Source organism: Macaca thibetana, chromosome 18 (genome assembly GCF_024542745.1).
Source record: "Macaca thibetana thibetana isolate TM-01 chromosome 18, ASM2454274v1, whole genome shotgun sequence".
NCBI classification, from domain to species: Eukaryota; Metazoa; Chordata; class Mammalia; order Primates; family Cercopithecidae; genus Macaca; species Macaca thibetana.
In genome coordinates this window covers 43,237,009-43,260,431 of record NC_065595.1, presented here as the reverse complement: position 1 = coordinate 43,260,431, position 23,423 = coordinate 43,237,009, and the positions used below count along the sequence as shown (strand labels likewise).

The 23,423-nt window shown below is 50.4% G+C and overlaps 2 protein-coding genes across 29 annotated transcripts in view; both read right to left on the bottom strand.

Moving 5' to 3' along the window:
• TPGS2 (tubulin polyglutamylase complex subunit 2) overlaps positions 1–23,423 on the bottom strand; it is an 821,754-nt gene that overhangs the window by 729,940 nt on the left and 68,391 nt on the right. The gene's annotated exons all lie outside the window — the stretch shown is intronic.
• CELF4 (CUGBP Elav-like family member 4) overlaps positions 1–23,423 on the bottom strand; it is a 320,949-nt gene that overhangs the window by 275,863 nt on the left and 21,663 nt on the right. The window lies entirely within an intron of this gene.

The window sequence follows — 23,423 nt, the reverse complement described above, 5'->3', positions numbered from 1 at the left end:
AGGTGTTTTTCCTGATTGTGGGTGGGTGGGTAGGGGAATAACAGGGCCTGAGAGCAGAGCCGGGAGCCTAGAAGCCACTGGTGCTGTCTGTCTAGCTGGCTGGTTCCTGTAACCAAAAAGCCCATTTTGAAAGCCCCTTAGGCCTATGAGGGCTTGGGCAGAGCCCTCAGATCCTAAGACATTTGGGGGATTCTCCCTTCTTACCCAGAGAGGACAGTCTTATGATATCATGTGTTTCTGGGCTGTCCCTCTGTCTCTATCACACTGCTATGCTCACAGTAGGTGTTCAGTCCATGATTTCAGTAGAGTGTCAATGCCAGGGCCTCAGGCTTTGGAATGCAGATTGATGGACACTGGGGACTTTGGGGTTTTCCTGACACTTCTGCAATCATCAGGAAAGCCCCTCTGCACATTGCCAAGGCCCTCCAAACCCCCTGGCATGGGGAGGGGTCCCTCAGGATCCTTCCAAACAGATGAAGAAGCAATCTGCCCAAGCAGCCTAGGGGATGGGATGTGGGGGGGGAGGGTATCGGGGGTTGGGGGACAGACATACATTGGGGGGCCTGAAGCCTCCTTCAACCACACCTGCCACCAACTAGCCAAGTGACTGTGGCTCTATCACTCTCTCTCTGGGCCTTCGCTTCCTCACAGCAAAGTGGAAGAGTTGGCGCTGCTGATCTCTGAGGTCCGTGCCAAGTCTAAGATCGGCAGATTCCCTTCTCTGATGTTTCAGGCACGAACACAAATTAGCACGTATGGAGAACTGTGGCAAGTAATAATGGTCCCCCAGCCCTCCGCCCCAAGCCCCCCACACTCTCTATTCTCTCCTCATGCCCCCTGCAATAGATCATACAGGATGGATTACATTAATTTTCTATAAACTATATCAACTTGAGTGACATGTCCTTAAGGGTTCGCTGATTGATATCTACAATGCGGTCTTATAATCTAAAATCATATTAATATTAATATTAAAGATTTTCTGTCCTCTACGCGCACCATTAAATCTGGAGTATAAGGTGAAATTGACAACATACATTTTGACAGCTTATCTATAATAAATATGCAAATCTTGATGCCCACATGTCATCACAGATGCACCACAGCCCTCTGAAGATCAGAGCGTGCCTGTCTCCTGTGTGACATTTTCAGCGGAGGATCAGAGCAGCCATCTGGGGTGCAGGAGCAGCACCGGGCGAGCCTTTGGCGGTGGTGACCCTGGCCTCTCCCGTCTGCCTGTGAAAGCCTGTCCTTCATCCTGCCATGCAGGCAGGAGGGCTTGAGGAGTGACAGTCACAGAGAGCAGGGGACACTATCTCATGCATCTTCTGAGTAGGTACAGAAAAATCCAGCTTCCCTCTTTAGTTCTCTTAAGTCTCGAAGGAATTTTGCTGTCTCCTCCACCTCCACCATATCTGGTTATAACGGGTTACCGTCACTCAGCACCCAGTGAGTTTAAGAGTGGGGAATGCTTGCTAACCCCTGCTCATAACCTTCCATAGCCTCAGTTTCTGCATTTGTCTAATAGGAGAGGAGAAATGGGGCCTTTCTTCTGGTGCACATGTGAAGGTTGAATGAGATAACAGAAGCCAGATGCCCAGCACACACAGTAATGCCTCAGTAAAGGACAGCTCTTAAATTATTTTCTAAATGAGTCCCACCTCGTCCTGACTGGTGCAACACCCAGTGCTCCTTCCTGTCCCTCTCTTTCCCTATCTTGTCATACAGAATCTAAGAGTTAGCATAGTGACCATCGTGAATTCTTCTCTGCCTCTGACCTGTGCCAGACGTGAGCTCCAGATGACAGGGACCATGCATCTCCTTGCAGCCCGGCCCCAGCCCAGGACCCAGCTGGAGCTGAGACAGAAGAGGGACTGAAATTAGGACTAAGGAACTGTCTCTAAGAGGAAAATGTTACCATCTCTCCACTGAGACCCTGCCAGGTCTGACTGGATAGCTCTGTGTGTGTGTGTGTGCACGCACACACACACACGAGTGCATGTCAGTTGGGGGCAATGAACTGAGCCTGTGAAATGCAATATCCTTGTCACATTAATAGACACGTTGAGAGGAGAGCTGAGGAAACAATGAGGGGAATTTTCCATGGGTGCAGGGCTGTTTGCTTGAGACGAGCTCCAGGGGTCCCATCACTCCTTCACACCTGCTAACAGGGCAGCAGAGCCCTCTGGAGGCCCTGGGCCACAGCTCTTCTCCCTGGCTTCCTTCTCTCTTCTCTGAGCCCACCCTGTGGGGTGGCACCCAATCTCCCAGGCTTCCCCATTGGTTTGGCCTGCCTCAAGAGAGTTGGGCATTGTATTGTCCCCTTCCCCACCCATCCACCCTCCCCCATGAAACCATCCCCCATTAGTCCCCTGACTTGGAGTGCTTTTGTCTCTGAACTCTGCAGAATTTCCAGTGTGGAGAACCAGGGGGCCATATTCTTTGTCAAGTCTCCTTGCATTGTTCTGTGATCATTTGGCAGTAGAGAGATTTGTTGGCCACAACCACATGGAGAAGGGTGGGGTAGGCACTCTGTGCTCCCCCTTTGTGTTTCCCTGAGGGGCTCACCACCTGTCTGGGCACACATTCACGTGGACTTGGTTAGGACCCTCCAATAGTCTATATTGGATGAGGAACAGACACTGGGACCACATGGATCCAGAAGTCTTCAGAGGCTCGGTTGTTGGGCATTTCTCGAAAAGTGACAGTTGACATGAATCCATTCTCATGCTTCCCCAGGTCTCTCTTGGGGCCAGGAGAGGGGCTCAGACAGGCCTCAGATGTTCTTTTGGGATATCAGGAAATTCCTTCACATCTCTTACCACCCCTCCAGGGGTAGACAGGCCCAAGGAAGAAGCTCCATCGTTCAGCACCTAGTACCTGCCCCGTGTCTCTAACCCTGGGAGCCTCAGCCACAAGCCTGTAATCCTGACCAAGGGTAAGAAGTTTGGTGACCCCGGCTGGGGAGACAGGCTTGCCGGGGGAGTATCACTGCTGGGAGAACTAGCGGCAAAACTCGGGCCCATGCTTGGCTCTGGGAAATTCAGGCCTATCATAGGACGCCCACCGGCAAATCCTGCAGCTCAGGCTGTGAGTGGAATGGGTCTTGAGACCTCATGGCCTGCTAAGAGGAGCCCGTTTATGGAGCTTTCTAGGCTTCCCAGTCCTTTATCTAACAAATTCTCATGCCACCAGTCCCTTCTGGTCCTGCCTTTCCATGGAACTTGAGTCTCCACACTGTCTTTAATAAACAGCCACTGATCTATCCATTTACAGTTAATCAGCCAACAGAGGTGAAGGTGGGAGGAGGGTGGTGGAGAAATGAGCATGTGGCTTCTTGCAACTCAGGCTCACTGAGCCCCCAAAATGTCTGCCCTTTGCGTGTCACTGCCACTCATTTGTCCATGCTTTCTGCCTCCCAGCAGATGGTTTTGTGTGTGAGCCTCATGAGGTGCCTGGATGCCATGGATATCCCAGAAAGGCACTGTGCCCCGCACCTATGGAGCCTCTGAGGAGGTTAGATGAGATAATATTTGACTGTCATCAGGCACAGTGCCTGGCATACAGCAATACCTCCAAAAATGTTAGTTCGTCTCCCTGCCTTGAATGAGTCATATCTGGTTGGAGAGAAAAGGCCTCTTAAGATACGACCAGATACCCATCTCGGAGAGGGCAGGCAGGGAAGCCAGTCAGGCTGAAGGGGCCTGTGGTCTTGGTGCTGGCGGGTGGGTGGTAGGACGAGGGTGATAAGGTGGGCGGGAAGAAGGAAAATGGCTGATTTCAGATGGCTTCGAATGCCAACTCCAGGAATAAGGAGTCCAGGGTCTTTTAAAATCCTTGTCTCTGTTTGCCTCCTCCTCTCTCCTCTTTCCCACAATTAACCCCAGGCTGTCTTGATCGTCCCGCAGTGACCAATGTTCTCTCCTGTTCCCACCTCTCCACTTTTTTTATTTGTGTTGACTTGACGCGCCCTAATCCCTGACTCAGCTCCCACTTCTTGTTAAACCAAAGGTAAATTTTCGGCCGGCGGGGGCAGCCCCGGAGCGGGAGGATCCACACCGCGGAGCAGCCGTGGGAAATATTGATGTTAGCCGACCTCTGGCGCCGGCCGCCCGCGGTGAAAACGGGACGCGGGGCCAATCAATTACCAAGCCATTAAGGGCTGGGACGCGGAGGGAGCGGCCCACAGCCCAAGCTCCCCCGCCGGGTGTCCCCCGAGCCGCCAGCCGCGGGCCTCTGGGGTGCGCAGCTGCGCCTTACGCCCTCCCCGCCCCGGCCGTGGCTCCCGGCACCGACCGCAGCGCCCAGCAGGAGAAGGGGGCGCTGCCGGGCTGGGCCGGGGCGCGGGGGTCGCGGCGGCTGCACCAGTCCCGCTCTCGGTTTCCCGCTTCGCTCTTTGCGTCCCGCTTCCTCCCCCTGAAGCGTCTCGCCCTCGGCCCTCTCTTTCTCCTCTGCCTCCTGCTCTCCTCCTTTCTCCTTTGTTAACTCTCTCTCTCTTTCCTAGGGGCCTCTTGCTTGGCCAGCAGACCACCCTTCTGGTATCCCTTTTTCTGCCTCCCCCTTTCTTCCCTCTTAAGCTGACCACAGGGTGGCTCCGGTTCCCTATCCCCTGGACGCCCTCTGAGGATGGCACTGCCCTGGCCCGGCTGGAGGGACGGTGGCCTGTCGCTCTTTTTAGAGGCCCTGCCCTTTCACATCTGTCTTCACCAGAAGGAACCAACAACAGGCCCTTCTTATTTGGGGTTAATGACTTCTGGGAGTCCTTTCTAATGTGTTTCCTTCTAACTCCAGACAATAGCCCCGTGTTAGAGGAGGCCTGGCCACGCCTAGACTGGGAGCCAGCGGTGTTCCTGGCGCCCTTTGGGGGGGCTTTCTGGGGTGTGGGGAGGGGAGTGGTAGCTGCCCGGCATGTCTGCATAGGTGTGGGTTCTGTGTCTGTGGCTAGGTTTGTGCAGGTGTAGGGTGTAGGGTGTAGGGTGGAGGGCAAGCAGGTTGTGAACTTGAGCAAATATTTTCACATTTCTTGGGGAGAATCTTCTGGTTTCTAGAGCTGACCTTTCTTAAGGGAGGGAGGAGAGGAGAGGGGCGGGAAGGAAAGGACTATTAGGGTCCCTTGGTGACTGGCCGATAGGTCAACCTTCCATAGCTTCCTGGACAAGAGAATGGGATTTATGAACATTTACATTGATCAGACATGATGCGGAAGGGAGGAAATGGTACTTTTCACCTTTAAAGAAGGATCCTGCATTTTACAAAATCGAAAATAATTCTTAAAAACCCCTTTCACAAGATCCCTTGTTCACAGTCTCATAGAGGAATGGTTCTCAAAAGTGTGGCTGCGACCTGCAGGAAGACCCTGTGGGCATCTATTAGAAATGCAAATTCTTAAACCTTCCTTACTTCTCTTTGGAATCAGAAACTCTGGGGTGGGGTTCAGCCAACTGTGTTTAACGAGAACTTCGGGGCATTCTGAGGTGCACTGAAGTTTGAGCACCACTGACCTCAATTATCCCTGCAGTCCAGGAAGGTAGGTGGGGTGGAAATTATTGTATCTTTTTACCTCTGGAGGAACAGCAGCAAAGAAATGTCACATGGCCAGATGGTAGGAGGGCCAAGGCTGGGACGATTTCCTGGTCTCAGTGTGGGGCATCCTATAAGGGTGTTAGAGGATGCATTTTCTTTCAACCCACAAGCAACCCTTAAAGGAGACAAAAATTGTGTTTGGAGAGGTGACTTGCATTTGCCTGGCTGTGAGTAAAGCATGTCAATGCTAACTGCTATGAACTTATTTAGTACTTCTTTTGCTGCATCCCATAAGGTTTGGTATGTTGTGTTTTCATTTTCATTTGTCTCAAGGTATTTTCTGATTTCCCTAGTGACTTCCTCTTCTTCCCCTTCTTTCCTAGTGACTTCCTATTTCTGTCCTGTAGGGGCCAGAAAGGTATTAGATTTTCAAGTTTCCCCTAGTGAGTACTACTCAGCGCTTGGGAGGTGAGTGACCTGGGCTAAAGCCACCTGCGTGAAAGTAGGATAATGCCACAAGAATGATGTTTTAATGGAACCGTTGAAGGCAGCTTGTTGCAGAGAAGCTCCTGTCACACCACAACCTGCCTCAGGATCATGTCAGGTTTAAAATGCAAGTTCTGGGCATCCTTCTTGACAAAGGGATTCTAAAGTGCAGGGAGAAAGGGGTCCCTGCACTTTCTGGGAACTTCTTGGGAGAAGCTTTGGTGTCAATGGGGCCTAGTTTGAATCCCAACTCTACCCTTCGTGGGCTGTGGGACCTTGGGTAAGTCACATAACCTGTCCATTATGAAAGCCTGGATTTGCAAGGTGTGGTCACCACACCGATTCTCTGAGAGGTCTGAAACAAGCCACCCCACATGTCGGGCCTCAGTTGCCTTATCTATAAAATGGGCAGTAAACCAGGAGTCTCTCCAGCTGTAACAAACCGTGGCCAATGCCATTTATTTATGTAAGCCCCAAATAACATAACATCAATTTAGCAGAACCCTCAACCTATGCGATGGTTTTCCCATTGCCCCCATGCTCTTTGCAAGAATATAAGCTAAATCGCCTGCAAACGAGCACAATGATCAAGAAGAAAACAGCAAGCCCTGTGCTTTGTAGAGCCCACCAGAAGCCAGAAATGCCAGCTGCACTCCCTGATATCAACTTAGCTACCACAGAACTGACCTGAGAAGTGCTGGCCGTGAGTTTGGATCCAGCACTGGAGAAGGGTCACCAGCCCAGACTGACCCAAGCAGGAGAGGAGCTCGAGCCTCTAAAGTTATTCTTGGAATGAGCTGAACCCCCAAACCCTTTTTACCCTCCATTACTCAGAAAACTAAATTAATTAGAACCCTCCATTTTCCAAGAACTTGGGGTAATCAAGGTTTATGTGCAGTAAATTTCCCTCCGCCCCCAGAACAGTAAACTGAACTGATGTTTCCACAAAGAACTCAGTACTTAGTGAAGCTGCTGGGACAAGAACTGATCCTCACTGAACCGGAACATCAAACCATGCTCTGAGACAAACCTGATGTTTCACATAGTTTCAGTCAGTGGTGAAAAAACAAGCAGACTGTGGGGTGGTTTGGGGAGAGAGAATGCAGGCTGGCTTTCCAGGCTCTGGCTGCGGGGTGGGATAAGATGTTTCTTCTTTTCATTTCCAGTCAACCCCTTCTGTGCATTTTCCTCCTTTTTCCACACATGCTTTACCTCCTCCAATGACAGCCCCGGCCACTGGGCCTTTGATCACTTTCCCATGACCTTCTATAGGCCCACAGACTAAGCTGCACTGCATTTGATTTCAGGCTATCCCAAGTTGCTCCTTAAATTTTCTCTGGGTATGTTCTAGCTCTCCAACCAGATTTTAAGTTCTTTTGGGCTAGGAGAACTCATGGGTCCTAGCACAGTTTTAACACCTGCAGACACTTGATAGATACTTAAAATCACAGACAGTAGAGCTAAAAAGGTTCCTGACCTTCAATTTGCAGGTGAGGAAACTGAGGCCCTGAAAGCAAAGTGACTTGTTCAAGGTCTTATAGCTAGCTAATATCAGGGGAAGATTTGAAACTCACATCCTGGCAAATATTAAGCATTTTCTGATAATACATAATGTGAGTAAGGAGTTTGAGGAAACAGAAAATCCAACAAAGAAAATTTGATGGGAGTTTAAATTGGTGCAGTCTCTCTGGAGCCAAATATTAATCAAAATGTAGAATGCTTATGTCTATTGAAATATTTTCCTTACAAGAATGTATTCTATAGGTAGAATTATACATGTATGGAGTGGATGCTCACGGGGATATTGACTGTGGTTTGTAATAAAAGAAGACACAAAACCAGGAACAACCTAAATGTCTTATCAGTGGGGCTCTGGCTATGGCAATTAGTGAATTTCTGGACAATGCAACACTATGCAGCTACTAGATGGAATGAAGTAGATTTATATACATGCTGATTTGGAAAGATCCAAGATACGTTGCAAAGCCAGGAATCAAGGTGCATGGCAGTGTGGGGAGCACATTCCAGTTTCCACAACAGAAAGTGTGTGTGGGTGTGTTTGTGTGTGCCTGCCTGTACGTGAGATATTTCTAGAAGAATACACAGGAAACTGCACCTTCTGGAGACTGGGATGGGGTCTCGAGTGGGAGGGAGAATCACACTTCACTGTATACCCCTTTGCACTTGTTACTGACTGCATGTATTGTTTTTGTAGTAACAATACTAATAATTGAAAAACCTCAACACCACAGTCTCCTAGTTCAGCAGCATTTTCCTCCACTATACCAGGTGGAGGTACCAGCAGTACCCTTTTTTGCTGTTATTCTTCTGTAAATTGGTAACTTGGAGGCTAATTGTCATAATTTCAAGTAGGTAATAAACAGTAAACAAACCATCTGCTCTTAGCTCATTCCTTTATTTTTTTTTTACCCCAAATTGCTACTTTCCCAGAGGATGGAGGCTCTAGGGTAGGATGACCCAGGTGGAGGTGGTGTACTAAAGGATTAAGAAACAAGGTCTCAAATTGGGGATTTACTGGACAGGTCATTCAGGTGCTCTGTGCCTTGCTGTTCTCATCTGTAAAATGAGGATGGTGATAGTACCAGCCTCCTTGCATCTGTGGGAGAAGAGATGAGATCATACGTGTATCTGGTCCTCAGGAAGTGCCTGGATGGGTAACCTGGACTTCTTCCTCTGATCCAATGGGCCTCTGCTCAGGGCCTGAGAGGTGAGAGGTGTGCCTGGTGAGCAGGACGCAGAGGCACACTATCTGTCCAGTGCTCTGACCCAGACTGCATGGGTCGAGGTACTTATGACACTGTCTCTGACCTCAAGGAGCTCAGGTCTGGCAGGATGTAGCATACCACACCCACTGCGTGAGGGAGCTCATGGAGGAGCACGCAAACCAGGGCACATCCAGTAGCTCAGCACCAGCTCCCAAATGGAGGAAACTGGTGAGTGGAATGGAAGCTGGGGGACTGGCAGTAGGAAAGGAAGCTCCAATAGGGGAGACAGTCTGCTGCCTGGCCTCCCTACAGCCAAGGGGAGCCAATAGTTTTGGATTTGCTTTGCAAGCAACTGGTGGACTTCTAGACAAGCCAGGGAGGAATTTTTTGAGGGAAAGTGTGACGTGGTGCTGGTAGGGGGTCAGGAACCTGGGTTCTATTCCCACGGGGTATCAGCAACCAGCTACCACCCAACAGCCACTGGAGCTTGGACTGGAATCTGACTTTCCTTGGCCTCCATATCTCTCCCTGAAAAATGTAGGTGCCTGGACTTCACCCACAGAGATTCTGATTCTGTGCAGAGCAAGACCCAAAAGGGCTGAGACCTGCAAGCTTGGTCCCGAGGGGCTACTGTGAATGGTCCTTGAGGTGTTTTGTGTGGTCCACTCATAGAACGGACAATGGCCACCGCACAGAACCAAACACTTTGGTTACATCCGCGTTGGAGCACTGCTGAACGTTTGTATTGTCCCTAGAGACCGCGCTACTCAGGCCATCCTGCAGAGATGACAGCCGGTCAGACTCTCTTCCAGCCACAGTCCAGCCTTCCTGCACTTCGGGTGAAAGTATAATAAAAAGCATTTATTCATAATAAGACTGACACGTACACAGGCTCTTCATACCGGTGATTTCATTTAATTCTCACCACAACTCTATCAGGCTGTTGCAATGATTGTGTCTGTTTTATGGGGGAGGAAACTGAGGCGCAGAGAGGCTAAGGAACTTGCCTAAGGTCTCCGGTGGGTCATCTGGCTTCAGCAGTCAGAGTAGGCTGCTCCACATTGTATAGAGCCATACCATCACCCCGTGCTTTTCTTGATTGTGGGTGACTCCAAGCAAGAGCCAAATCTCTGTGGCCCCAGGAGAGAAGAAAATCCACCAGCTCCTGCCTGCCCAGCAAGACACTTTAAGAATGGGGGTGGGTTATAATCATCTTTGTATTTCCCCACTCCCCCTACCCCCTGCCACCCCAGCTTCCATCTCCCAAATCAAGAGGTGGGTGCAAAGTTGGGAATGGATAGCTCCCCTCAGTCCGATGGAGCAGGGATCACATTTGCTTCCTGGGATGGCCACTCTTTGTTTCACTTTCTGTTCCTTTCCTTTGTTCTCCTTCCTCCTTCTGCTAGTGACGTGGTCACCTTCCTAGGAGATAATGCCCGTGCAGCTCTGTCCTGACAAGCCCTTTCGGCCCTATCTCTAATCTTCTCTGGGTTTAGGATTAATAGACTTTTTCCTCATTTGGGATCAATAAGTACAGAGAGAGAGAGAGAGAAAGGGAGGAAAAAAGTCAGCAGGATTAGAAAAAAAAAAAAAAGACTGATAAGAATCTGGTCCAGGTCATGGAACCCTGATGCTGCCAGTAGTATCTTTAAGCTCGGGGGTGGCACAGGTGAGGGAGGGGTGGGGTAAGCAGGTATCTTATCTGCTGAGGCAGGAGCTGGGGTGGGAGTCACCCATGGGAGAGCAAGATGGGGTGAGGTCACAGGCTTGTCGGTGGCTCTGGGGATCCTCAGCCTCAGGCCAGGACAAGGTTCAGCTTGAATCATTGCCCAGAGCAGCCCTCTGAGGCCGGAGCTGCCTGTCCTGACAACCTCTGCAGGTACTGGGAGACCCTTCTATCCCAGGTTCCAGCCTCAACTGGGCCCCTCCAGCTGCTCCTCACTGAGCAGGAAACTGGTCCTCATACTGCCTCTTTGCAGCCCCCCAAGGTCCCTTGAGGGTGTGGACAGTTTAGCTGAGCTTGCCGCCCTGGAGTCCCAGAGTCCCAGCTCTTTCTTGATGCTTCACAAAGCCTAATGGAAATTGCACATGTCCCCTTGATGAGGCTGCACGGGGAAAACAAAAATAGCACCTCGCTGCTTTTAGCAAGAATTATATCCACTCCGTGTGGCTAACACTGGTTGTCGCATGCCGATCTGCAGCTCTGATTAGCCTTTGATTAATAAAAAATGGGGAAGGAAATCAATTATTTATTTAATAACAGCAGTTTGTTTTAAAGGCAAAACCTTTAAGAAAGTAGAGGACTTGAGGGTGGGGTGGGGTGGGTGGAACCAATAGTGTCTTTGGAGGTGAGAAGTTTGGGAATGGAGGATTTCCATCATGGAAGTGGCACTCTCCTGTGCTAGGATAGAGGGGCTGTTCCATCATGGCTTTCAGGATGTAGGATGCAGCTGAGCGTGAGGGGACCAGACCTCTCGCACCCTGAGATCGGGGTGCAGTTAGGGTCCTTGGGTGCAGGACAGTGAGAAGGCAGGGCACTGGTCTGCTTTGGTCACTGTGGGTAGTGAGAGAGTGAGGCCCTGCCCTGGCCCCTCAACAGGATCTCCCTGTTAACTCTGGTCTTAATCTCTGGTCTGTTAACGCTGAGAAATCTCAAGGAAGGGAATGAGTGTGTGTCCCTGTTCATCGCCTACGGCGCACATTCCTTGGCCTTGGGTCCAGACCCTTGATGGCTTATGCTAGCTCCCCTTCCACCATGTCCACTGGGGGTCCGCCGCCGGCCTACCTGGCCCTGCACTGTTTCCCTAGCACCTCTCTACTGTTACTCAAATCGCTTTCTCCTTGCAGAGGGCACTTCTGCTGATCTTTGCATTTCACAATCATATCCATTCATCAAGGCCAGGATCGAAGGACACCCCGTGCAGCAGCTCCCCAAGTCAGCCCCTCAGGAGACAGCCTTTCTTCTTCTGAACATCCCAGCACTTTGAATGTGTGTTCCTGTGGCAGTTTGGGGAAATGTGGCTTTGTACTTTATTTCTTTGTAGGCATTTGGAGAACAGGGACTGCATCGCAGTCACCTTTGTAACCCTCGCCCAGGGTTTGTGGAATAACAGATGGAGGGATGGATGCTATCTTTTGGGGAGACTGTACCCCATTAACATCTGAAATAGCATTCAGATGAAAGACCAGACATTTAAGAGAAATGATGATAGCCTCCTTGAGGGAAACAGGAAATATATGCTTTCAAGCACCTGAGAGAAACAGATTAGATCACTTGGGTCAGGGATTTGACTTTTTATGTTCTGGAAAGTAAAGTAGAAAATTAAAAAAAAACGAAAGGTCAGGTGACATGGTGTTAATTTTCTGACAGAAATAAACGTAGCATGTTGTCTATAGAAGTAACAGCCCCGTATTCAACATATATGCAAACTCAGTTATCTCATCTGCCAAATGGGATAATAATTCCTGCACTCATAAGGGAGTTGCAAATTTTACACAAAAGAAAAGAGAAGAGAGAACCTCTCCAAGGAGAAAGTGCTGTTTACATGAGGCATGAATTATCTATTTAGGTAACTGTCAGTGACCTAAAGTTCTTGTCTAAGTGGCTGCCCTGGAAAGAGGGGTGCTGGACAATTATTCAGGCACCGAAGTCTTTCTTCCCATCTCCATTATCTGGATCTCTCTCATGGAAGCTAAATTTCCCAGAATTATCTGGGTTGTTGCCATTACTGTCTTCTGAGCTTACTGGCGTGGGCGGCCACTTCCAGAATGCAGCCTTCCAGCAAGCTGGCCCAGCCACTCCAGATACCATGCCCTTGTGCTTCAGCCAGGCACGCGGCTGCGGGTACACGGCTGCTTACGCACGAATGTCTCCTTCCATTGCTGGAGAGCTTTGAGTTTTCCTGTCTTGGTTCACAGACATTATCCCACGAGCTTGTCCTCATTTCCCTGACTGTGAGTAGGGAACCCCAGAGAGGAGACTGGATTTGCTGAGCCACAGAGAACCTATTAGGCTCTCTTTTGCCTCCACTACGGCAGGTGAAAAACTTGGGAATCTGGAGTTTCTAACATGGAGTCAATGTCTTGGCCCCCCAACCTTCCCAGCCATTGGCCCATACAGCAGAGGGGTGATTTGAGTGGGGGCCCTTCTGATTCAGAGAATAAATCACCTGGTAATTCAGGGGCTGGCTTAAGAACATGGCTGTGTGGCGCCCCCAAGCTCATAAAGCAGATGAATTAAAAGGCAACTATTCACATGGCAGAAGGATTCTTTTATTTCTAAAAGGATTCCTTATAAGGCTCTTCTGATGAGCAAACACAGCACATTTCAAATAAGATTCATTGTAAAATGACAAAAAAGAAGATAATAACAATTTGCATTCACTATTTCGGGAGCAGCTCCTGTGAGAACGGAGGCCCACCTGTATCTCATCAGAGCTCCTGCAAGTCCCTCTCCCGGAGAAAGTGGGGAGCTGCAGAGATGGGGAGAAATTCGGGGATGGGGAGAAATGCATTGCTGTGACCAAATCTGTCCTTCTCTGACTTGGAAGGAAACATTGTCATCTCCATGTCAGGGGAGAGCAGTGGGGGTGGTCCTGGATTCGGGGGCTTGGTTTGGTGGATTATTTGGTCCTGGCTCCGTGGGGTGTATGGCGGAGTTATTCCAGAGCCTTGAAGCGCAAATGCCATGAAGACAGATCTGCTGACCCAGCCAGGACTGTGGACCTGGCTGCTGGGCCCCGATGGATTCCCCGTCTCTCATTCCTGACAGGCTCCTGGGTATTGGCAATATTTGCCTTATGGCATCAGAGCAGCGTTTCCCGTATTCACATAGTTAAATTAGTTAGCTGGATAGAAAGCTCAGAGATGATGTATCTAGTTGTCAGTTGTGACTTGGTGCTAATGGCACTACAATTTGGTTACAGTCCTTGCCGTCATTAATCATCGGCCCCTAGCTGGCTGCATACTGGGGTGCTGGGGAGGAGGAAGGGCGGGGCTGGCTTGGGCAGAAGGTGTCCAGCACCCAGGCTGCGGCTCTCCCTCTTCCTCTGGGTGGGGCATAGGCTCTGTCACTGGGCAGGCCGCTGTCCCTCGGTCCCCACCGGCACCACTGCCACTAGCCCTGCACACCTCTATTTATTAGCATCATGCTACTTATGCTAATAGCAGACCGTACACTATTTCTGAGCATTAACATCTGCTCCAAGCAGCCGACTTTCACTTACAGAAACTGATTTCAGCTCAGTCAAGCAGATAAACAGAGAAATCAAAGCAGGTGGCTGAAAGTGAAGGAGGAATTCTCAATTCCTGCATTCAACCGATGAACTTCACTAAAGCCATAATTAATATTCAGATAACTATATTCCGACACATAGAATAAACAAGATCATTTAAAGGATGCAAAATACATCCCCAGGGCCAGAGGGGAAGAGAGGGAGGGGAAGAGAAGGGAGGGAAGGCAGAGGACTGGGTATGAATGCAGACACTTCCTGCTCTGGCCTATTGTCTGGTCGGTTTCAGCCTTAGAGACGAGGTGACACGCCTCACAGAGCCCAGTGTTTACAGAACCCCTTCTGAAAGCCAGCGGGGGCCAGGGCTGCACAGGACTGTTCCAGGTCATGGAACCCTGATGTTGCCAGTAGAAGCAAGAGAAACTGAGGTGCCATGTCCCGAAAGCTTGCTACGTCTACACAGCAGGCTGATGGAAAGCTGTCCTCTGCACTCATTTCCTCATCCTTGAAGCTGTCTGAAGGCACAGCTAGTCCTAGGCACCCAGCTGCCGTGTGGCCTTGGATGGGAGGTGGGCCTCCCTGCACCCAGGTCTTCTCCAACAATAGAACACCATGCTGGAAATCCTCCCTGACTATGGAGGATTATCTAATTGGTGATTCCGGAATTAAAAATAATGTCTCTGTATGATTTGGACCAGGCAGAATCTGACTCTCTAGATTAAAATCTACACGACGGTACATACCTTATTGGCATTATTTATTGTCTTTTTGTGGTTTTTCCTAGTCAGTCATTTCAAAATGTTAAAATAAGACTGAATTCATCGTCCAGAACAAATTCTGAAGACAATTGCTCCTGTTCCAAAGGCCAGTGGCCCAGGGATCTGAGGTTGCAGACTTTCCAAGCAGCTCCCGGTACCCACACAACTCTGAGATCCATATGGCAAAATTCAGGAGCTGCCTTTATCATATCAGCATACAGTGATCATGGGAGTAGCAGGAAGAGTTCACGTAACCCATCACTTGACATGGTGCACGCTCCCCTGTGTGCACACATGGGCCGTTAGGTAATTTATACAAGTGTATTACTTAACAGCGTCTATCTATACTGTGAGCTCCGAAGATAGTAAGCAGCCACATTCTGAATGTGGGATTGAAGCCAGCTCTGAGCACCCCTAGGGAGTGGGGCGGCCACCAGGAGGCCAGGCCACAGAGGAGCCTGCTCAGGTGAACCCTGCCATCACAGAGCGTGGAGATCCCTACCTGGATCCACACTGGCCATGCAGCGAGAGAGAACATGATTCACTTCCGGGTAAAAAGGCCCTTGCTAACCTTTCCTGATCTCTTTTGGGGTTCCTCTAGTCTCGAGAGCCTTGTGGCTGAACAACAAATGTTATTGAAAACTTTAATTCCTGCTTTTGGGAAACATCCATCTCCCTCCCCACGCCCCTGCACATATGTCCTGTTTATGTCTCTTCCTCTGAGGTTGGTGCTGACAGTGCCGGGAGCCCAAGCTGCATCCTGGGTGCTGTCAATGCTCCTCTGGAACCACTTGCATTGTGGTTGAAATTTCCCCTGACGCCTGGACATTTTTGTTGTTGTTGTTGGTTTCCTTGGAAATGACTCTCTCTGAATCACAGCTGTTTAGAGCAATGGGGGAAGGTGGGAGGATACTCCCTGGAGGGGTGATGGGAGGGGTGGGGTGGCAAACAGGCTTCCCCAGGGAAAGCTGAGCACTGCACAGGCCAGAATGGTTGTGGGATAAGGCCTGTGGTCTTCAGAGTCCCAAGGGATAGGCATTAGGGCAAATGGTGCATTGGAACCTGAAGGACTGGAAACTCTTTCTTCTCTAGAATCTGACTCTCTTCTATGTACTTTTCTGTCTCCCCTACTCCCTCCCAAAAGGGAACTTCCTGAGTGACAGTCATCTCCTCAGCCCTGGACAAGGGGTCCTCAGCTACAGGTCTACGCAGGACACCTGTGTGCTGCTCGTTAGTGCCTTTTCTCCACATTTTTGCCTAATCTGAGCATCACAACATCTGTGTGGGATGGGTGAGGCAGAGATTGCTATTTGCATTTTACAGATGCAGATATGGAGCGTGTGGGAGGTGGTGGCCCACCTGAGATAGGAGAAGCCCTAGGCCCCGGTCCCCAGGCAGCAAGTCCTTGCACATCTTGCACTTGCTCCCTTCCACCCACTGCCATCACCATCACCCCCACCTCCCAAAGCCACAGGCTCGCGTGCAGGCGGCCCAGGCTTTCACACACTCACACAAAACTCCCAGGCCTGCAGGGAGGCTTGGACAACACCTCCCAATGGTGTGAGCTGTGCTCTGCGGAGGGAGAGAGGACATGCCCCACCTTGCCAGGGGGTGCTAGCTGACTCACAAAGTTCCTTCACATAAAGCCGAGGACAGATGTGATCTGATGTAACACATCCCCTAGTACTGTCCCACAGCATGACTGGTGGGTGTCATAGGTCACCCATCCTCAGCCTGGCTTTCCTGACCCTTCTGGCCACTCAGCCCTTGCCTGGGCTTTCTCCTCTGCCCTCGCCTCTTTGTCCCTAGCATTTGCCTCCTCCTCTTGCATTTGTCTTCTCCCCTTACATTTTCTGCTGTGCACTCAGTTATCACCACCTTGATCATGACTTTCATTTGAATCTCCAAACTGTCACTGCCCAAACCAAACATAGGCTGGTTCTCAGAGCAGGAAGAAGAAAAACCGAATTTGGACCCGATTCCTTTGGAGTTTGGGAAATCGCACCCAGGCTGGACTGAAGGGGCCTTGTGTACATGCCGAGGGCCTGGCATTCTCGGAGAAGAATGGTGCTCTCTATCCAAGAGAAGGAGTTCCCAGCAAGTCCTTGGGGGTGTCTTTCTGCAAAAGGGCAACCCGAGGGCTAACTTCAAATGGCCTTTATGATTAAGGCAGGGAGGCCAGTTCCCGGTCGGGTCTCTGTAAAAGGACATGGTTCCTCTGTCATGCCTCTGCAAAAGGACATGAAAATTACAGGTCTTTGGGGGACCATCTCAGACCCCAACTCCACACGTGAGCCTGACAGGGGCTGTTTATATTATTTCCTTGCTTGCCTGTAGGGGTTTGGGGATGAGCCCCGGAGGTGGTGACAGATGGAGAAACCCCTCCCTTTGCTTCTCTGAGAGGAAACTAAAGAAAATACACTCATTTTATGTCCACCAGACACAAGCTCCTCCTGGGGGAAAACTTTTTTATTCAACCTGAGGTGCCACCCAATCTGGGAGGGTCTTGGGATTTCTCTTGTCCAACCAGGCCTGCTTCCGTGGAGCCCTACCGTCCACATGGAAGCCGCGGGCGTGGCTCCCCCACCTGGTGTCCCATCATGGGCTCACCCCACGGAGCTGTGTGAGTGGGCAGACATTTGTGCCCGGTGCCCCGAGAGTCCCAGGCGCTGAATCCAGCACTGGGGGCGGCCAACTCCGTGGTCCGGGTTGTGCAGTAGTCCTGGTGCCCTCTGCTGGCCACGTCTGAAAACACAGGCGGCCTCTCGCCGCATCAGGCGGACCTTACCGAAGGCCAGAGGGATGGCGAGGTGGGAGGGCGGCCCCCTCATCCCAGGGGATGGATCTGGTCTCTCCTGTGTGCACCCCTGGGGCCCTGCTCTCTATACTGTGTGCCTAGGGATGCATCCCTTTTTCCTTGTCTCTCCATGGTAGAAAGACCTTGCACCTGGCTCGGGTCTTCACTGGCTGTGTAGCCCTGGGCAAGCTGTCCAACCTCTCTGGACCTTGTTTTGCTCTCTGAAAGGTCTCACTCATCTTCAAAGTCCATTACAAATGCCGGATCCTGTGTGTAATCGTCTCCCGAGCCGTCTCACCTTTGGCTGCTGAGGCCTGGAGCCTCTCTCTCTGGCTCTCCACACCTTGAGGGCAGAGGTTCCTTCCTGCCTTTTCGCTTTTTTGAATCCCCCAAGCACCCACAACGCTGTCTTTACCCAGAGCAGGCACTCACTCAGCAAATACCTGTTGAATTGATTTGTGTTAAAATGGCTGCCTGGGACTAGTGATTCCCTCAGGTGCCTCCTCGGCTCTGATTCTTTTTCATTCCAATTGTCGCTTGTGGGTTGGTCTCATTCCCAGGTGAGACTTTAGATCCTAGAGGGCAGTGTGAGGGAATAGCTGGCCTGGTGCTTTAGCGAATATAGAAAGCAATTCTGACATTGTGAAGCAGTTACGCACCGGGTTCTGTCTCCCTCACTCAGCAGCACGTTTCCCAGCGCCCGACAGGAAGAGCCAGGCTGTAAACAACATGCTAAGGCGGGACTCCTGCTCCGTCCCTCCCGCCACCTCCCGTGTGCCTCCCCTCCTGGCACCTCCTCGCCCCAGCACCCCTCTTCTGTGGAGTCTCCTTCCCTGGCTGGTGGGGACCCCTGCTGCTCCCACCAGCTCCCTCCCCGCCCCACCCTGCTGCTCTCAGGAAACGGTGGCAGGCTTGAGAATGAAGCAATCCTCGGTCTCATCAGGGTTCTCAACGCCCTCCCCTACATGGCAGACTCTTCTCCAAGGCTGCTCCTGCGCAGCAGACACACTGCCTCTTGGAAACGACAGTAACAGCTAATGTTTATTAATAGCTCACAGTGTGCTGGGAGCCTCTCCGAGAGCTTTGCACATATTATCTCATGTAATGTTTCTAATAACCCTCAACGATGGCTCTGTTATTATCTTTATTTTATAAAGAGAAAGCTGATGCACAGAGAAGTTAAGCCACTTGCCTAAGGTCACACAGCTAGGGAGTGGGAGAGCCCACATTCCAACCCGGACAGTTTGATTCCAGAGCTCATGTTCCTGACATTCCTTCAGGCAGCAGGATGCCTGGGGTGGTGGACAAGGACTGGGCACCTCTAAGACACACACACACACACACACACACACACACACATACGTGCACACACACAGCCTAAACACATGCACAGCTGTGTCTCTTGTGCTGTGCATGCGTGAACATTCCAGTGACAGTCACACACGCCTATGTATGTGTCTTCACTCATGCACTCTTGTTAGTCTGTGCATATGCAATGCTCTCAGCACTGTTTGATAGAACTTTCTGGCGTGCAGAAAATGTGCTATGTAGACAGCATAGACTATCTACCACTGTAGCCACTCTTTCCTTGTGGCTGTTGAACCCTGGGCATGTGGCTAGTAAAACTGAAGAACAGATTTTTAAATTACATTGGAATAAAGTTAATTTAAATGTAAATGTAAATAGCCACACGCTGCTGTTAGCTACCGAATTGGCCATGCTGACATGGGCTTGCTGTGAGGATGGAGAGAGGTGATGATCAGGTCTCATGGGCAGCGCAGGCCTGGCATATTAGAGCTGGACAATAGACATAGCTTTATTAATAACTACTCAATTACAACAGTGCATATGCATTGACGTGTGCGTAGCTGTCTCTGTCACCACCTAGCCTTGCAGTCAGACACCCCATCATTCTTTACCAGGGCATTTGAATACTACCCTCCTGACAGTGGGCTCAGACCCCTGAGTATCTCTCAAGGTGACAAGGAAGGAGGGCTTGGCTCTGGGATGGCTGTGAGTAAGAGAAGTTTGGGGTGGGGACCAAGTGCCTCGCTCACTTGCTGGCACCCAGCAGGATGTGGAGAGGGTGCCTATGGCCCTAGGATCCTCCCACCCGCTGGCTCCCTGGCCCCAGCCCACAGCCTCCCAGGTACCTGGGGGAATGATTACATCTCTCATTTGTAAGTAAAACAGCAGCATCTCTCTTTGTGTGTCGCTTTTATTGTATTTTTTACTTTAAAACAGGGAAAACAGGCCAGCGGTCTGCCTTCGGCATTTGGTCGTGGCTCTGGGGGCCAAAGAGAAGTTCCCAAGGGGCTCTTCCCTTCTAGGCGTTCAGATAAACGAGCCTGCACGGTCAGGCTGGCGGGGGTGGCTGGGTTGGGATATGTGGGCCACAAGGACATGGATCGTGGAGCAGGCTGGGTGGGAAGGCTCCAGCCGCAGCAGTGGGGCAGGGAGGAGGGAGCTCTGCGACCTACATCACCACTGTGAATCTGGCTGACTCACCCCTGGACAGCAGTTCCCGCTCTCCCTGCTGCGTGGAATGCAACCTTGGCATCCTGGGAAAGATGTTCCAAGAAAGGGCAGCAGCAGTGGCCCTGGCAAGGGCTGGAGGGAATGAAGCTACAGCATGAGGGATTTAGGTGGGAGCATGGGAGGGGCAGACCTGGGCTAAGTTCTGTTAGATGGTGCAGGACAATTTGAGGCAGGAGGAACAGTTTCCTTTATCTCATTCATTAATGACAAAGTGAGGGCTGGCAGGACTGGCAGTGTCAGCGTGGGTGAGCACCTGCCTGGAGGTGGGGTGGGGGCATGGGGAAGGAGGACTCCCAGCATCCTCTGTTCCAAGCTTCACGCATGCATGACCTCATAGTGTGCATCACACAGTCTGTGACCTAATTGATGCTCAGTCCACACTGAGGAGGAACAATAATCACATCTAGGAAGTCTTGTTTAATTTGTTCTATTATAAATGACTTTAAATACCATGACATACTGATGCCTCTCAAATTTATACCTCCAGCCCAGATCATCACTCTGAGCTCCTGGATCATATATCCACTTGCCTTCCTAATGCCTCCCTTGGACATCTAACAGGCCTCCCGCTCTTAGCAAGGCCAAATCAGAATTTTGATCATCCATCCCTAAAACACGTTCCTTCCCAGTAAATGGCCCCCCTCAGCACTGAGTGCCTCAAATCGTCCTGGGCTTCTCTCTTTCTCCCCACATCACACCCAATCCATCAACAAGTCCTGGGACTCCTGTCTCCCAAACACATCCTGACCCCATCTGTTTCTCACACCTTCACTGCCCTTCTTAATCCATGCCCCATCATTGCTCCTCTGGCTGTCCCCCTCCACGTCTGCTCTCCTGTAGCAGCTGGCTCCACACAGCAGCTGAAAGATCTCTGTGAAACATACATCAGAACATGGCTCTTCCAGTGTTTCTTGCTAACCTTAGAAAACAATTCAGACACCCCTGCTGAGCCTGATACAACCTGCCCCGCCAGCCCCTCCCAGCTAATTCTCCCCATTACCCCGGGACGCTCCTGTCGCACTGGTGTTCCTCCTGTCCCTTGAACACACAAAGCCCATTCCTGCCTCTGGGCCTTTGCACCTGCTGTTCTCTCTGCTGGAAGTGCCTTCTCCCGCCATGTCTGCTTGTTGTTTGGATCTTGGCTTCACTGTCAATTCCTCAGAGGAGCCCTCCCCACTCACATGTATACAGCGGCCCCAGTCACGCTTCACCTATATGTTTTAATTCTCAGCACAACACTTATGATCAGGTTTTTAATTTTAATTTTTAATTTATCATCTGACTCTCCTCATGAAAATGTGAGCTCCAGGAGACCCAGAGGTTTCTGTGCCATGGTCATCACTGTGACTCCAGCAGTGGCAGAGTGGGTGATCAGTAACTGTTTGTGAATGAGTGAGTTATTTAATCCTGATGGTGTTTGCGGGAGAAGGCCTTCTGCCTAGGGTAGAAGTGGGAGCTCATAAATGTGTTTCCTGGACTGGCTCTTGTGTACGAATTGCAAGACTAATTAAACTCATACATATTTGTGGAAATGCAAATATAATTTTATTTACCAATGACTGTAATAAAGGTAAATGCTCCTTACTTAAACAAACAATTCACTTTGGGAATAGAGCTGTAAACAGAAGCAATAAATAAACACTCGTTATTGAGTGCTCTCTGTGCACCCACTGAACTTCACAAGCTGGCTGCTCTGATCTTCCATGGTGGCATCTACACTAAGGAAGGTTGAGGCCCAGTCATGAAGATCTGCTACTCCCTGGATGTGGGTACTTAACCGAAATAGGCACAGGCGCTCTTCCCCAAGCGTATGACTCTTGGGAGCATGGCTGGGTATCTTGGCTGTGCCACTTACTTTCTCTGTGCCCTGGGAAGTTAGGGCAGTTAAACTCTGTGCCTCTGTGTCTTTGTCCGTAAAACAGAAATTGAAATGTTCTCCTAGGAAAACTGGGAACATTAAATGAGATAGCACATTAGAGCACTTGGCATCATGCTGGGGATACAGTAAATGATAAATACATGTTAACAATCCCTCTCTTATTATTGTGATTATGATTATTACCATTATACAAAACTATTCTAGATGTTTCTACATTTTCTCACTTAATTGCCATAATAACTCATGAAGCCAGTGTTGTTATTCTTGACTTACAGGTTAGGAGACGCTCTGAGCTCCAGGAATGAAATGCCTGGTCCCTGGTCATTGCCTGGCTCTCAGACATGAAAACCCAAGTCTCTGGGCTCTGAATCCAGTGCTCTTTCTATGGCATCACCACTGCCTGCCTTGAACCTGGTTAGAGCCCAGTACTGATGAGGACTCTCCATCACACCCGTCTCCATTTTAACTCTTCAGTCTCTGCATGAACTTAGCACCTTTGACTGTGGTCTCTGAGTAGCCCCTCAAATCTTCCCATGCCTTCCCATCCCCAGCATCCAAGAGCTCTCCAAGGGTTGCACCACCCTGGAATCTGAACTCTAAATCCAGCATGAACTTTACATCATAGGGTTAGAGGCTGTGAAACAGGAAGTGTTCTTCAAGGTGACTCATTTCATTTCCATCCCCAGAGGAAGAAATGGAGCTCCACAGGCGCCCAGTGACTTACTCAAAGGAGTTCCTGGACTAGAATGAAAGGCTTACTCCCTTTGGGGAGTGGGAATATGGGTGTCCTCTTCTTGCTACCTTGTCATCTTGTTTATTTTTTCTATGACAAATACTATTGACAATGAAAACATTTACAATAAACTTAGTATTGAAAAAGCAACTGGTCTTTTCTGGGGACCAATTGATGGCCCCTCCATTCCCTCCAGATGAATGAGAGAGGCTACCACATGGTCTGTGCCACTGGGTGGGGAGGCTGAAGCTCCGGGGAGGCTGAAGCTTGGGGGACTCTGAGAGATTGATGGGGCTGCAGCAGTTAGAGGCTTCCTGGAGGAGGCTCGGCGCAGTCTGTGCAGAGAAGCAGGCCTTGGCTTGGGGGAAGCAGGAATGAAGAGGGTACGCCAGGTGGAGAAGAGCCTGAGCAGAGGTGCAGAGATGCGACTTACCTCCCAGGAAGGGAGGGCTGAGATAAGGGCAAGAGCGGCAAGGCCAGGGATGTCCTAGGTCATGAACTCTTTTACTTCTTTTTTTTTCCATTTGTTCAACAGCTACAATTATCTCAGGCTCACCACGTTCCAGGCACTGCCAGATGCTCCACCGAAATCACTGCGTTCCATGTTCACAAGCAGCTCATCTAGGCAGGGTGTAAATTCCCGTTTGCTAGACAGGGAGACTGAGGCCGACCAGTAGGTAAAGGGATTTGTCCAACTCACACAGCTTGTCAGCAGAGCTGCAGTGCTGGACCTCAGTGCTGCCCATTACACG